This window comes from Protopterus annectens, chromosome 4.part0, assembly GCF_019279795.1.
Source record: "Protopterus annectens isolate FY-2018-M chromosome 4.part0, PAN1.0, whole genome shotgun sequence".
Taxonomy (NCBI): domain Eukaryota; kingdom Metazoa; phylum Chordata; order Ceratodontiformes; family Protopteridae; genus Protopterus; species Protopterus annectens.
In genome coordinates, this window is record NC_056733.1 from 30,306,087 (window position 1) to 30,321,216 (window position 15,130).

A 15,130-nucleotide genomic window follows, 5' to 3' on the forward strand; every position below is an offset into this window, starting at 1 on the left:
TAGGTAGTTTGTTCCAGAGTATGGGAAGTCTCTGGGACAGGAATCTATCCCTCCAGCATGTTCTGTTTATTTTGAATACCATTTAAAAATAGAGAAACAGACTTTTTTAAAATTATGTTTAACTGGAATTTCTAAAGTCTCTGGACATTTTATCACCAATTTTTGAGTAATCCATAGCAAATATTTAAATAGGCTTACTCTACCAAGTTAATATTCAAAAAGGTGATCAGACTTAAGGGACAAAACATGACTGAATAAATATAATTGTCATTCAAGTTGTCTTGATTCACCCATGTTGAGGTGAAGTTTTTTTTTCAAGATACCTTACGTGCAAACTGTGAGTGCCATGTATGTACTGTATGAAACATTAGTCAGTGCTGACACTTTTAACTATGCTGGTCTCCACCATCAACTGTTAAGAAAAACACATGCACCACCACTGAAAGAAATGCAAGTAATGCTTTTAAATCGTTATAGCCTTTTGTTTTATTACAGGTGACAGTTCAAAGACCATGCAGAAAGATTTATGACATAAATATATGATGTGTGACGATTTAGCCCTGAAATCAGTTTATGGTCATAGCCCCAATGTATCTATTCATCCCAGATGACACCATTTAATTTCGGTGCTTACCGCACCCAGCACAGCTCAGCTGTCTGAAAGATAACAAGCTCCTTCAATCACTGGAAAAGTCCCTATATGTATATCTCCTCTATATCTGGCTATGACACTTCCCTTCTTTTAGTCATTTATGTCCTTTTAAGGCAGAAACTGCTGTTTTAGCTGGATGACCTGATGTGCATGTGTTATCTGCATTACTTGAACTACTTATATGGGTATATAATACAAAATAGAGGATCTTCCGAAGTGAAACTTATGACATTACAAAATGAATGCCTATTAACATGGCAGCTTATCTATTAATGCATATAACCTCTAACCCCAGAGTAATATGTCTGGCTCATTATTTACAACCTATATAGCAATGGGGAAGATTAATTTGCATTTACACAATCTGCATCAGTTCTATACAAGGTCAGCACCAAAACAATATTTAAGTTCGTTCATACTGCTATCTGATCCTCACTTTTCTCATACTCTTCTCAAACACTGAATAAAGTTCCTCAGCTTTTAAGGATGATTGCAATTCATCTCATATATGTGCTGTAATATCAAGCACCTTCCTACGTCTCAATTTCAACCCCTATCACCAACCTCTCCATTTTCTCAGTTTTATCCACTTTCTCCAGAACTCAGCTTCATGCTAACAGGGCCACTCAAGTCTTGTTACCACCCTTAATGTAACTTCCATGATCACAGACTGCTGACCTACATGTCATGTCTGTGTACATTCATCTCCTGCAATATAATTGTGCCCGTAGCTTCCATTCTATTTGCCAACCTATTTTCCACTTTTCACTCATTCCACATTACCATCTGAAGTATCACATTCCCTTACCTCCATTCCCTGACTCCACAAAGTTGGGCCTTTGACCATGGAGTGAATCATGTAGCAGTGATTTTAATCCACTTAGCCACTGTCTGTGCTGTAGTACTTTGCCCTTTCACCACAGATGCCTGTGGATCCTTCATCATTCTCCTTGAGTGGAAGGGCATATGGGATGGCATCTGGATTAATTTCACCTTCGCTGGCCCATAGTTAAACAGACTGGCAAATGCATTAACAATGACTGTCCATTCTGGTAATCAGCCCAGTAAGTCACAGTTCTGCAGAGCAGACTATTTATGTATGGACCATCCATTGCATAATGTCAGAACTCCTACATGTGCCCCTTCCACTTAGATATGGATAGAGGTCTACAAATGTACTTAAAATTGTCTCTAAGGCTTCATGTTACTTTTTCTCCTTCATACAGTACAGACACTTACAGATGATTTTATAAGTTTCACACAATATCACAGTACCATCGTCCCCTATATATTTTTCTTACTTACTGTGTAGCTTATTACTGTTCCATAAATAAATATTTTTGCTTGCCAGTCTGATTCAGGGTTTGGCATGGAAACTACTGAATACAGGAAATGCTTTTTGTACACTCTTCTTAATTTTTATTTCTCTAGCCACTTCTTTACTTAGCCTAGTTTTTACTAGCAATAGCAAAATGTCCCATGTTATTACATTTCTTACACAATGTTTAACTTCATCTTTTTACTAACCAAATCAAACTGCACTCCAAAACTGAACTCTCACCCACTAAGATCTGTACTCAGTAGGATACCACCATATCTCTCCAGCACAAAGGAACAGCCACCGTGAGCCTGTCTTCACAGACTGCAGATACTACTGCAGGAGAGTGCTTTGGCCTTATACAGGAAAAGTAGGTGAATAGTTCCAATGTCATGTCTAGATTTTTCCATTCATTGCAAATATTACCCTGGGTCATGACTTGAAGAATGTTAAGAATGAAACTATGCACCTAACTGGTCTCTTATCGTGAAGTTCATTAATAAATATCACATTTTTCTTCTTCATTCTATAAGAAACATTTTTATAATGGTTGTAATGAAAAGTGGTATAAATATAATAAATGGTAGCAAATTATTATGCAGAATTGTATTTGAAAAACTGACTTGTGGATTTAGTCATGTTTAATGGGCTTATTCTGTATTTACAACAAAGCTTTGTCTTTATAGCAACTCAAGTGAGTGAAAATTATGTTCTTTGATCTATGCCACAATGTTCCTTGTTAATTATTTCCCAGTATGGTATTTCTACAGTTCCTGCATCATGTCATTTCTCAAGTTTAAGATTTTTTTTTTAATTTTTAAACAAAATGTAGAACATTGTCTTCCAGAATTCAGCTTTCTGAATATGTACAGAAAAAATAAATGGATGGGGCAAAAGTGTTAACAGGCTCATACTTAATATCCATAATTTTTATCTATAAAAGTTCCTCGTACTTGAATTAGTTTTATTGCCAGTTCATGAATACAAAATCTGGCATTTTTAGGTTCTTTTTCACCTCCTACCTGCAAACTCTCAAGCCTCATCCATTGGAATCTGTGGCATTCATTCCTGAGTCATGGGGAATCTCCAGATCTCTAGGGTGAGAGGCATCCAGAGAGGCAATAATTCATACAGACATTGTGGAGTTTGTTGTCTTAACAGAATTCCAACAATGGCGTAATTTTTGTGTAACTTTTTCATCCCCACCTTTGGGAAAGAGTATGGGATAACTGCATCATATTCGGCACTCACAGTGACATACCCCTGAAAGTGCTTGTTCTTCTGCAATTGCTAATGAGGGCTCGTACCAAGTAATGACATGATGAACTGCATGTTCACCCAAGATGCTCACTGCAGTGCCACCCTACCACCAAATAATTCTGGTCATGCACATCCTTCCTACAGCACCCTCCTTTGCCAATGCAAGCAAACAAGCTTGGGTGACCTGTGCTATAGTCAGGGCTTTACATCTCTACAGAACCAGTCCTTGCGTAATTTCTGGCATTTTGACAATCTATCATTTTTTTCTGTACTCCTGAAGTATGCTTTATAGTGTGTGTGTTGTGTGTGTGTGTGTGTGTGTGTGTGTGTGTGTGTGTGTGTGTGTGTGTGTGTGTGTGTATATCTACATATATATATATATATATATATATATATATGGGTCTACATCAGACCATTGAAATGCCACAATATCAAACTACAACACATTGAGATGGAAACAAAGAAACACCAGAACATCGAAGGACAGCTTGGTCAAACTACGGAACATTGAACCAAATCTAACAAGCACATATACCTGATACAACGGTTGTGCAGGGGGACACCCCTAAATTATATATACCAACTCCAAGATGGCACTACAGTGGGGTAAGGGTAAATTTCGCAATACCCACTGTACCTCGATCTCCATTCCATACTACTGTGCACTACTTGACATCCACACTACCTAGGTCAATGTTCCATGGTTTGAGCATGTCATCCTTTGATCTGAAAATAAAGCAATGCTAAAAATGGGTGTAAAACACTGTAGAACAACAGATTTACAACTAAAATATCTTGCTAAAACAAACTGGCAATGTTTCAGTATCTGCTGTGGTCTTTCTTTTGTTTATGGCTAGATTGTGATTCATTCATATTTTTGTCATTTCTGACAGACCTTAAAGTAGATTACTGTCCTATCCCAGCCTTGTGGCATAAAAAGATGAAGTCACAACTACAGACCAGATGCACCCTGTTTAATTAGTAGCATGGGCATCCGAGGCACCTGGTGGGTACGATAAGGTTTGAGCACTTAACACTAGCTTCATTATCCTCAAAGGCAAGGAGACTTCTAGGCCCAAGTCAATGTCAACATCTGGCATCTACACTGGCTACATTAATAATAAGACAGAACTAATATCTGCTGTATTATGAAAAGTAAAAATTGCTACTAACATAAACAAAGTAGGCAAACAATTCTGTGGTAAATTATCAAGTATTCAAAAAAGTTTGCTTTAGTCATTTTTTAATATTTTAATCACCTAAAACACAGCTCTAAGAAAGTGCAGTACGGCACTTAAAACAAATTCGTATGTAGTTACTCAACTAGTGTAAGAACACTTAATCAGAGTTTTCTGGAAAACAGCACTGAAAATAAGACTTACAAGAAATAGTTCACGTCAGAAATACTGATAAGAATGGCAGGAAGCATCTATAAATGCATTAGAACAGAACATGCAGTGCTATAAGAAAAAAAAACAAATGTAAGGGAGTTTTTTAATTAGGTGACACATATCTTCCCATCCTGCAACCCACATGCACACGCTTTGGAGATACTTGACTGCAATATATTAATAATCGAGCCACTAAATGCAGAAATAGGGATCTATAAGCAGAAGGTGAGTAGACAGTGTACTGCAGAATTTATTGAAGCAGTTGCACTGACAAAGAAATGAAGGCATGAGGAAAATGTAAAAATTAGGGAAACTGTTAAAATGTTATAATAAAAAAAACATCTAGTAGAAGACTGGTAAAGATATTGTGAGATATTCACGGCATATTTACAAGCGTGAGAAATAAACTTACAGGTATCTTACCATACTGGATTAATATTTGAGTAGTAAAATATTTATTTTATATAAAAATGCTTATAGATAATGAAGATAAGAATTGCTGTATGGTGTTCGCTGGAGATACCATTTCTCATGCTTTGGAAGGAGAGGTAGTGTTGCTCAAAAGAATGCCATTTTCAGAAGTCAGAGGGTCTTCCCTGCTGTCAGTACATTGCATGATCCACCCTGTCATTTTGTTAGATGTTTGTGGGAATTAGGGAATGAAGTAAGCAAAAAAATGAGTTGCCTCTGATGGCTGTAAATTGTTGTCTGTGCTCTTATTAACCACCACTCCAGTGATAGGGAATAAATGGGCCGATTGGACGGGAAGGGGGTGATGATCAAAAGAAGGCAGGAGAAGAAACAGGACAATAAATAAGTAAAATAAAAAAGTTCATGTAAAATAAATAAAATACTGTTTCTACCACCTTTCTCTCATTTGCTTTTATTGCAGCACTTTGCTTACTGTGCCTTGATTTAGTTAAATTTATGGCTCTGGATTTCCAGCTAGATGGAACTCCACAGGCTTTAACAGTCTTAAGTCTTTCAGATCAGATAAATGTCCCTTTTCTTATAATAATGACAAGCTGAATTCCTAAATAAATCAATTTTGTAATCGAGACTACAAAATAACTTTCACTGGTGGTGCTAATGAATTCTTCATATCTATAATTCATAAATTCAAAACACACATGACAAGTGCTCTTATACTCTTACCACTCAGGCATTCTGTTTCCATAGAAACAAATGAAGATGTTCAAAATGTGCACAAGTATGCAACTTGAGATGTTTACCATATTGTTTTTACATTGTTACAACTATACAGAAAAATGTTAAAATGCTGTAAAAAACTGTTTAGTTGCCAGGGCTTGTTTTGTGCTCTCCTTCTTTAGGGTTTGGGAAATATGTTTTTTTGAGTGTATAAATTCCTCTGATTTGCCCCAATCTGTCTTACAAGTATTTCCTTCCTCCTGGTCATATCTGAAACTCCTCAGTCTCTTAAAGTCATTCTGTCCTTTTAATTTAGCAGGTGAAACGTCCTGAATTGTAAGTAATTTGCAGGTCCAAGAAAATACATTGAAATGCATTTTGCACAGCGGGATCAATTTGTAGAGGCAGACCGCACCTGAGACCACTCTGCTGGTTCCAAGCATTTCATGCAAGACGAAGAATTTAATGTTTGACGCACACTAAATGTTGATACACAATCATCATGTACATCCAGATGCAAAATCAGTTTTTAGAGGAAGACAAAATGATAATCTGGCTAGCACTTTGATGTGCTACCTAAAGTAATTCAGAACTCAGAATGGTCGTAAAATAATGTAATGCATTGTTCTGATTTTGTAAGTGAAAGCTTGACTTGCCTTTCTTATTGGTAGCTAAAGGGGCAAAAGTAATTTCATCATCTAAGGAGACCTGTTTATGCTCAGGTCCTGCAGTGTGGATTTAGGCAGTAGATCAGCCTGGCAGATTATTACATACTAGGTGTTTGTACTAATGTGTTTTGCAGTAACAGCATGCAGAATCATAAGACATTCAGAGTCTTGGATCAGCAAGGGAAACTGTCCATAGGGGGGAACAACTTCAATAGCTTCACACTTGGGAGAAAGCTTTTCATCTTAAGGAAAACTTCTGCTGGCAACTTTTCTTTCGTATCATTCTGCTGGATTGTTGTTAGGCTTTTCTTATCCTAAAACTTTATTGCCTCATTGTTTATACTCTTGTGTCTTGTAAATGACCCCAGCAGAAAAAAAACCCAGCTAAACATTGACATTTGCAAATAATTATTATTATAGTGTCACATTTGAGTACAACTCTGGTAAAACTAATTCTAAGGTAACTGCAGATACAGCTGCAAACTTGCATGTCAGCCAGTTACCTGCTAACAACATTTCCAGAGGTGTTTCAACTAACCTCGGTTCTACTTTCTACAAGACAAAATGTCTGAATGACAATTAATTAGATCAATCAGCAAAAACAATTATTATTTTTGTTGTTTTTTTCCTTCTTTACTGAAAAAAAAGCAATAAACCTTTTGCTGAATCTATATAACCATGGATACCTGATCGTTCACTGAGTGCTACTTAATCAGAATAGCGATATAACATAGTCATGGTGATGGAGCTCACCTTTGGTATAGAAGCCTCCATGCAGCAAGGTTACTAAAACAAACTCCTACTCACCAGCCTACTCCTTGGTATTAGCTTTTTACTGCATATGTTACTTAAGTGTGCTACTTGTCAGAAAACTAACAACAAAGACACACCTATCACATGGCAGCCCTGTAATGGCAGTGGAGCCTGAGACAGCTGATGAGCCATAGCCAACACCATCTTTGGTAACAAAATGGGTGCCCTTACAGCCTTACTCCGCTGGTAACTAAGACACTCTCAAATACTTTCAAAGTAAAACAAAATAATAATTGGTACTAAACTATAAATAAAAAAAAAGCAAATGGACAGTAAAAGCATCCTTCATGGAATCTGCTGCCACCATGCAGATGGCACAGCTACAAATGGTACAGTGCACTATCACGGAACAGTGAAATACTATTCTGACCTGCAACTAAAGCTTGTGACTAGGACAACATTGAAATAGCTTATGTCAGATGTGACTAGAAAGAAAGGATAGCTGCTACAAATATAATCATCTTTCTCATAAGATAATTTACAGGTGCTTCAACTGTTTATTCTATTTATTGTAACTGAAGTAGCTCAGTGGCTATTGACGCTGCATTCTGGATCATCACAAATCCCCTCCCCTGGGCAGACTGTATCTAGGTCACTTAACTTTGTTTACAGGCTAAATATTGCAGATGCTATCACAGAGAACAAAGTTTACTTGCTAGGATTCTCAGTAATACCTTATAATGATTTCTTTACTGACCTGACTGACAAGTGGGAGACCATGACAGTTATACCCCCATAAATGCCTACTGTTTTCAAATATCATGTTACATTGAACATTAAATTGAGGAATTCCACAAAAAAGGTTAATATGCCAGAACAAGCAATAGCCTTATTAGAAAACAGCACAATCTAAGGTACAGCTGACATTTATCTAGAATGTCCCTGACTGGCTTTTCAATATAAATTTTGCCTACTAACCATTTCATGATTACCAATGGACATGGAAAATACATGGGTGTTCACAAACCACATGACAGTCCTTACCACAAAAGTCCAACTAGTGCTGTTATTTTGTCTGATGCTATTGGATTTCTACCTCCTTGAAGCTTTACACTGATAATAAGAATATCATGAACAAAGGTGACTACCAGTGAGGGATATCTTATATAACAAGATGAAAATTGAGAAATCTGAGGTAGACAGTACATCTTGTTGTGAATAAAGACTGTTGCCTTCTACTGAGATAGATAATATGGTGACAATAGCAAGAGAAAGCCTGGAAATGTATGGTGTCAGATTTTATACACCTTCAAAGAATAAACAGCCAAAATGACCACTTTAAAAAAACAAGAGAGAAAGGTTGGAGACAAGGATTGTTAGAAAGGATGGTCAGTTAAAAATAGGCAGGGTTAAGCCAGGATCTGCCCAATGAAGATCCAGATTTCTTACCTGTCTTAACACATCCATAGAAAACTTCGATACAACTGATACCTAACCCTCTTATCACAATAATTTCATAGAGGGGTGTCTGTATAGGCAAGAATAAAGGTCCAAGAGTTATGCATGAAAAATGATGGATTATGTTATAAAAGATAGAGAACTGCAAACAGATTTCAGGAATCCTCCTAAAGCAGTAATATTTTTTCTTGGTTCCCCTTAGATCTCACTGTTACTGGCCCATTCCCAAGTACCCAACATGCATGTCGAGTCTATCAGCTACTCCCCAATCCCCCCACCCCCCAATATGGGACTGGTCATGCCTCTTTGTGTGGCCTGCTCATCTCATCTGTGCTTCTGTCTGGGGGGGGGGGGGTTAAATGACTACTTATTTCCCTTTCCCAACCCATCATGCTTGTTTACATCTGAGGGCAGCTCCCCTCTTTGGACCATGCCCCCCTTAGGGAAAGTATCAGTGAACTTCCGTCCACCTGAGATGGACATGCCCATTCCTCCCCTGCTGCTTCATCAGTCACCTGAGACACTAATCAAACCCGGGTCATCTGAGCTGTAGTAAGAGCTTTATCCCTCTGTACCAGTGAAGTGGATCTAAAGCAGCAATTTTGATAATGAATCAGGTATATTAAGCATTTACCTGACTAGCTTAAAACAGACTTGTAGCGTGTAAGAAAAGAACTTTTAACATTAAGGAGTGACAAATTAAGTAACAGTAATTATGATGACAATGAAGAGATAGCTTTTAAGAAAGTGGAACATATGAGAGGAAGATAGCAGTGATGAGATAGGAGGGTGCATACAGATCACTGTTAGAGAAACGTTAGAGGTGGTTATTAAGGAAAATAACAACAATGAAAAAAAGCTACTTGAAAAAAAATAAACGCTAAAGGTGGAAATGAGAATTAAAAAAAGAGAAAATCATGAAATGGAGGAAGTGGCAATAAAAACAGTAGTTGTAAATGAGATGAATGATAAAAGAAGGAAAAGGAATGATAAGGTAAAAGATAGTAATAAATATAATAATAACTGTTAAAGTGAACAATTTGTGGTAAAGCACAGGCACGAAGAGGAGAAGAGACAGAGCAACTCTCATTGGAATAGGTGTAGGAAGATTCCAAGATGAAGAAAAAAGTCACGTTTAATAAGACATTATTGTTTTAAAAAAAGAAGATGAGGAGCTAATTAGCAGTCTAGTAGTACTAGAAAGGAAGGTTTTCTTTGTGAATCTGTCTTGTGTTTTCTTTGATAAAAGAGTAGGAGAAAAATATTTCACTCAGTAAGAAAAGGGATATTATTAGGAGGCTGAAATATGCATCTTCAACAGCTACAAATATGGCTCACAAGACTAAAACTCAATGTATCTGGAAGAAAGGAAGAAAGAGCAGAAATTCAGGAAGCAGAAGCTAAAATATAGTATCACTATGCCAGCTTCTTCTGACCTAAGTATGAAAGGGTGGTAATGGGAGATGACTGAGAAATGGTCACATATCTTTTCTCAATCAAAGAAGAATTTTCTTTTAATAAGATCACTTCCACCCAGTATAAAATAATGTTTTAGTATGACATGCTATGCCTATGCATGTAATATAATTTATGAGTATGAGATTAAATGTGATATTACTGTTACTTTTTAAACAGATAAACCAAACTCATTGATTCTTAAACTGAAAGTTCAATTTGCTTGATGAAGCAGAGCAGGATATTGAGGTGGTGACACAACTGGGAGGAATTTGTTTCTATGGTTGTCTCAACATCCATCCATAGGTTGCCTCATTTGCCCGCTTAACCAACAAATGGAAAGAAGAACAGCAATAAACTCCATCATTTAAAGAAACAATCTCCGTAAATACTTCATATAAATTTAGGGTTGATACAATTCTTAACCTGTGACCTTTAACTTTGTAGGTATGAACCCCTCATAAGTGTTTGTTGCAGGCAATCAATAGCATTCTGTAGCATTGTGTCAGCCTGACCTAGGGATGTGCATTGGTTGTGTATGTAACAAAGCATAATTCCTGGTATTGTCCTGTGTTACAGCTATCTTTGACAGTCACATTATACACTGCGTCAGTGGACTTTAATTTCCATATGGCATAACTAAAACAAACTTTTTATTTCCAAACTGTCATGTTCTTTCCTTCTGTTCAGCCAGTTGTGTCAGTATAGGGGGAGACTACAATCTGAACGGCCCAAGGTCAACCTGCTGGAGCTTGAATGGGAAAGGAAAGGAATGACAAGGTTTAGCCTGCTCTCCTGTCTTCAGTAGGAGGGGAACCATGCACATCTTGGTTAAGTTAACAGTGAAGTATGGGAGGGACTACTTTCAAAGTCGAGGACATGCACTACAAAGGCTCACTGCACTCAGACCACATGGAAGGTTAGAAACAGGCACATCATGATTTAGGGCTTAGGGTATTGCCTGCCTATCAGTACCAAAGTACAAACTTCTCAAACTCTTAGAGCAAGAAATCAGGACTAAGCCATAAATAAAAGTGGAACAAAGGCCCAGATATAGCGACAATGTCTAAATATTGCTCTTATAAACTTAGAAAGTTGATAGAGTAATAGGTTTTGCATTAGCATTAATTTTTCAGAATGGTATGGTCTGAAACTCAAACGTCTGTCATTATTTTCTAACTTCAGTCTTTAATGATTTGCCACTAAAGTAATTTTCTAGAAAACCACCATTTTATGAAAAATGGACCAGGAATATGAGGCAAAACTCTGGACATTTTGCGAAAATCTGTACAGTTTAGAAGTATGCCAGAGCAGTATGCAGTGTCACAACTGCTTCCAAGTTACAACAACAACAAAAAAAAATGTCTGTGTTTCATTACTGGATCACATAGATCGTACTTTCTACTTTGTGCAGTATATTATTTCACCATACCACCAAAAATTTTGTTTTACTGTTTTTAGTATACCACTAACTGATTTTAAAGTTAAAACTTCTGCACATTGCTCTTGATATTTTTGATCTGGGGATGTTACATGGGCTCTCTCAATTCATCAGGAAAAAATACATACTTCTTTTAAATACCTTTCTCAGTATAAATCTGATAGAATAATATTGCAGGAAGTAAAAACAGCTTGTAATATAGTTAGAAAGAAAGAAAGATATAGATAGATAGATAGATAGATAGATAGATAGATAGATAGATAGATAGATAGATAGATATAGATATATGTTGCTATGGTCGGTGGTTTGCTTTTCCCCTGTACAACCTGGCATGCCATTTAAAATAAACTCAGATAGAAATTTTCAGCTCATGCCAATGGCAGGGAAGCAAGATGGATCTTAATTATTCAAGTTGTCAGCACCTTCAGGTCTACACATACTGAGGACAATACAAAGCTCCAGGATGACTTCTCCAACTTTCTTTGCTCATAGTTTGAATAGAAGAAATACTTCCAACTGCCCAGTCTTAATAGGAGGGGATATTAGCATAGTTGTATGCTCTGCAGTGGACCACTCAGACTATACTGTTGAGCAGTACGTCAAAGGACAAAAGGTACTTGTTTGACTGAAGTAAGAACATGTTATTGTCATTGTCTGATAATGTGCCAATCTGGATGATTCTGGTTATGCTTTTTCATCTGCAACCCTTGCAAGATATTGCTGGTTAGATTGCCAGCAGGCATGTGCTGCACTCCTAACTATAGTTAGGAAGCAGCCAACTCTCCGTTGCTATTCCCTGATCAAGAAGGACTTTCTTCAATGTTTATTTACTTAATTATTATTTCATAAGTAATATTTCAGCTGGTCTAAAGACCCTTTTTAGTCAAGACTCAAAAGTATAGAAAGAAAAGTAAACAACAACTATTGTCAGGAAGCATACAATACAATCATAAGAACAAATGCAAAATCAAATATTTCTAAAAGGTCCCCAAGGCAATGAGAGCACTGTACACCCCAAAACCAAAAAGAGTACGAACAGGCTGAAGTAAAAATAGTTTAATACGTTCCAAGCCACATCAAGGCTTTAAAATTGACAAGAAATCCAAGTACTGTAAGCGCTTTCGTTTGGCTATGCCAAACTTCCTCTGACAAAGGAGCCATCATTTCCTGTTGATTTAAATAGCTACAAGACAGCTTGCTACATTGTTACATCAATCAATTTCCCTCTAATGCATAATAAACCCCTAAATGGATAAACGGACATGTAAAATATAAAATGTATCTTGAAACATTCTTTTAAAAATATTACATTCTATTTGTAAACAATATTTGTGTTGTTTTGTTATTCTAGTAAAGTGACTGTGCAAGAATATCAATGTGCATTGAGTCTAATCTGCCACTGTAATTCCATTTTTTCCAAAAGGGCTTGGAAAAAATGGGATTACAATGGCAGATTAGACTCAATGCACATTGTTGGCCAGGATTAAATGGTATACTTTCTGTTGGAAGTTTCCTCAGATTAAAGTCCCTTGATAGATAGTACCCACAATATTATTAGGTAAGCTTAATCACCCATTTATTGTTAGTATTTATTGTCAGTATTTATTGTCAGTATTTATTGTCAGGTTTATATCTGGACATCATGAATTCATATGTTTTTTTTTCATTTTGGATATGAAGTAGAAGCATTTTGTGTATATATATTTATATATATATATATATCTATACAGATATATTTTTAATGATATATATTTTTTTAATCAACTATATTTAATAGATTGCATATGTCTTGCACAGTCACTTTACTAGAATACCAAAACAACAAAAATATTGTTTACAAATAGAATGTAATATTTTTAAAAGAATGTTTTAAGATACATTTTATATTTTACATGTCCGTTTATCCATTTAGGGGTTTATTATGCATTAGAGGGAAATTGATTGATGTAACAATGTAGCGAGTCGTCTTGTAACTATTTAAATCAACAGGAAATGACAGCTCCTTTGTCAGAGGAAGTTTAGCATAGCCAAACGAAAGCGCTTACAGTACTTGGATTTCTTGTCAATTTTAAAGCTTTGGTGTGACTCGGAATGTATTAAACTATTTTTACTTCAGCCTGTTCATACTCTTTTTGTTTTTTGTTTGTAAAAGGTCTTGGAAGAAACATATGTATGTTTTAAACATCCACTATCCTTAACCTAAACCCTAACCCTAAAGGTCCACCACCACCGCCTTACCTGCCTACTACCTGCACCCTAACCTAACTACCCCCCCCCCACCCCTACCCCACAGATCCCCTACTACACCTACACTAACTCTACCTTACCTAACCCCCCAAGTCACTTACTGCTGCACTCACACCACTCCCTACTAACCACCCACACCCACACACCCTACCCCCCCTCAAACCCACACACACCACTGCCCACCTGACCCTACCACCTCCATACTCACCCAACACACACACCCCCTGCACTCACCTGTCCGCTCCCCTGCACCCCCCACCTCTAAACCGACCCACCCTCCACTATCGCACACTTCACCCGTCGGGCCTCCAACTTGTCGGTCATCTCACCACTCCGTGTTTACCCGTCCGTCCAGTTCGTTATCAGCTCCATTTTAGGTCATTATTCTTGTACAACAAAACATTGCAGAGATAAAATTAACAGTAAAACCATGGTTGTTTGCAATATTTGCGGTGTGTGCATAAAGTCCATTTTGAATTACTTTTCAGGAAACAAGCAGGACAATATTTAGGAAACAAGGTAGCATGCTGTTAGAATAAAACATTTTAGGATGACTGTCTTCCTGGAGGTAGTATGCTGTTTGTTAGCAAATGTTGAAGTTAGCCATTGTCCCTAACGGACTTGTACTTCTTGTGCAAGTGGTCAGAAGAGGCCTTTTTGAACACAATGAGAGTTTACAGGCCAGTTGGTTATGGTGGGAGGCTGTTTAATAATGCTGGGCCTAGTCAGAAGAAGGCACATTCTCTGGTAGCCATTTTATATGGAGGAGTGGTTAATATGATACCTTTCACTTAGGTACTTCTAAGGGAGTGAACCTGGTCTTGAATGGGCAGTTTCCATCTCAAAGGCATGCATAGCCAATGTTTACTGTTTTGTGAATAAGAGCCTCTACGAGATAGTTTGATCTTTAAGTGACTGAAATCTGTTTTTAATGTCGTAGGAGGTTACAGTATTGAACTTTGCTTTTAACAAAGAGGCAGATATGCATATTTTATTTTTTGTTATCTGAAGCCTTTAGCAAAACCTGCAGATTGTGGGCATTAGCCCCACTGACTCTGTATAACCCAGACTCTCAGCATTTTCTTAAAATAGGCACTTAGTCTTTATCCTGCTGAACCACCATTGGCATTATTCCTGCCTTAACCTGGGAAAGAAGTTTTAAACTGGAATTGCAGGCTGCATAGATGGTAGCTCATAAAGCTAGATTTGCAAATTCATAGATTTATAGATATTCCAAGGCCACTAAGTCGCAAGGCCATTCTTGCCTTATCAGTGTGCTTCATCAAGTGGCACATTATATTTCCAAGAGGGCTGCAATGATCAATGCTGAAGTAAATT